This window comes from Tupaia chinensis, unplaced genomic scaffold (assembly GCF_000334495.1).
Source record: "Tupaia chinensis unplaced genomic scaffold, TupChi_1.0 Scaffold144250_1, whole genome shotgun sequence".
In the NCBI taxonomy this organism is placed as follows: Eukaryota; Metazoa; Chordata; class Mammalia; order Scandentia; family Tupaiidae; genus Tupaia; species Tupaia belangeri.
The window spans coordinates 104,270-107,083 of record NW_006204108.1 but is presented as its reverse complement, the minus strand read 5'-3'; positions in this window follow the sequence as shown (position 1 = coordinate 107,083).

The window sequence follows — 2,814 nt, the reverse complement described above, 5'->3', positions numbered from 1 at the left end:
AGTTGACTACAGGGGAGTCCAGCCACATAGCCATTACGCCAACTGCTGGTCCCTACTGACTTCCCTTTGCTCTTTTAAAATCTGCTATAAAAATATATATATATTTTTTTTTTTTGGAGAGATTTTCACTGTAGGGCGCGTGCGCTCGCCAGACAGACAGAGAGAGACATAGAGACAGAAAGCGAGAAATCACCCCCCAAGGGGGATGGTCACGCCGCAATCCCTTCTCCTCCATTCTCCTCTCGGGATCCTGGGCACACATGCACACGTGCCCGGCGTGAGTTTTAAGCCACCGGGTCCGGGACATGAACCGCGGTCGACTACGTGGGAGTCCAGCAACATAGCCATTACGCTAACTGCTGGTTCCCTGCTATAAAAATTTTTATCAGTGGGAGAATCTTCTCTGTCTCAAATCTGTTTTATTTTGTAACAATAGGTTATTCATCACTGCTTTAATATTTCTTATCTTTTAAATAATACTTTCTTTTATTATTATTATGAGGGCTTGTGCACTTGCTGGAAAGAGACAGAGAGAGGAAGAGAGAGAAAGCACTTCACAATGAGTGTGGTCTTACCCCCATCCCTTTCCTCGGCTGTTCACCCCGTCGGAATTTTGGGAGAGTGTGCACACGTGTGTGGGCAGTTTTCAAGCTGCCAGGCCAGGATTTACACTGCAGTCACTTACACGGGATCGAGCTTCCAATGCACAGCTCTGCAGGGCCAGTCTTAGTTACACACTGTGCTCCAGGGGCAGTTTTACTTATCTTTTGTATTATAGAAATATAACATATTTCAATTATTTAATAAAAATTTTTAGAGAGATTTTTACTGTAGAGTGTATATGCTCACTGGAGGCAGAGAGAGAGAGAGAGAGAGAGAGAGAGAGAGCATGAAATCACCTCCCCGCAGGGGTGAGGGCCATGCTGTGATCCCTTCTCTATTCTCTTTTCAGGATTTTGGGCATGCACTCAATCAGCCTAGCATGAGTTTTAAGTCACCGGGTCCAGGACTTGAACCCTGGTCAACTACATGGGAGTCCAGTGATGTAGCTGTTATGCCATTTACTGGTCTCTGTATTTCAATTTTTCATGTATTCACTTCTTTCCACAATTTTCTTCCATGCCCATACTCTTCCATCCTTACTAAGCTCTTTTGTGACTATTTTTGCAAACAATTATGTCACAGCAACAGAGAATAAGTAGCTTTGCTTTTCAAAATGGTGGAGCAAAAAACTAGCTGTTTTAACAGACTCCAGCAAGGCAAATGTAACAATCAGTCCGTTTCCCTATAATACTTTAGAAATGCCTAAGTCTTGAGTTTGGACACAATTCTAGGTAAATTCAAGAACTCCAGATGAGGGAACTCAAACGTTAAAGCATATGCCCGGAGACTGTGACCTGGTGTGTTTATTCAGTCTCCACTCCCAGCTGTTCACTGTATTTCTTCTGACGTGTGAGTACAAATACCCGGCTCTCTCCATGACTCTTACTCCATCTCTTGCTCCCACTCACTGTCTCTGTACCCGCCTCACCTAGTACCCTTTGATTTTAGCATAGTTTTCATTTTCTTTTATGGTTAGAGTCAGATGCAGGATTTTAATTTATTTATTTATGTATTTTTTGAAATCTTGAGCCGCTTTTAGTGCAATTCTAAACTATTTATTGTAGGATCGACTTTACCAGCATGTAACTATGTTAATAGTAACTCTGCCATTAATAATAATCTTATTAAGCCTCAAATTTTACCTGTTTCTTTTATTAATATTGTCATTATTTGTTTTTTATTATTATTCATACATTAAATTGCTATACATCATCCAGATTGTGAAGAGACTTCATTCACCCAGCATGATACACATCTTGGTCCAGCCCAGTTGAGACCACCACATGCAGGATTTTATTTTTAATAGTTAATTCAAGATGCATTGTTTGAAACCTACTCTCTGTCAGGGAAATGTTTCCACTGAGTAAGTTTGTAGGAATAACATCTTTATCTAAGATCAGAGAGAATTAGAAGAGGCTTAAGGACGCAGAACAGGCTGAGAAGGGTTTTGCATTTTCTGAATTGCACAGTCTTGCTCTCATTTCAGTACCAATCAAAACTGAATCATGATTTCCCTTTGACTGGGTCTGGACCTCCTTGAAGACTGGAATGGTATCTTCATACCTTCCTGTAGGCACAGTAAAAGCCGCAGTGAAGTGGGATAGTGTTGGGAAAGGTAGTTACACTCATTATTCCTCATTAATTTAACAAACCCAATTTTATTACTTCCCAAGGAACACTAAAATGGTTTCTGTTATTATTTAAAGGAAGAAGGAGATGGAAAATAAGCACGAGCTCTGTGGAACAGTTTCTGGCATGAGGATTGGGAAGCCCACCCACGTTACAGAAGCCACGCGTCACCAAGAACCAGTCAGTGGGGAAATAATCACTGTTAGGTCTGAGGGATAAGAGAATAGCACCCCAGGCTGAAAATTAACTTTGCGTACTATGAGATTTACCTGTTATATATCAAGTTTGAATGGTATAAATTCTTATAAGAAGTTAAAAATGGGGCCAGCAGGTAGCATGGTGGTTAAGGTAGCTGGACTCCCATATGGCTGACCGTGGTTCGAGTCCCAGACGTGGCAGCTTACTTTCTCACTTTCCCTCTCTCTCTTTGGTCAACTTCAAAAAATAAAATAAAACAATAACAGTAAATGAAATAATTATTTTTTTAAAAAAGTTTAAAATGACAGGCCCTGGAGACAGTATGGGGGTGTTAATAGGGAGTGGGAGGGAAAGGATCAGGGAAAAAAACGAACAACACATTTC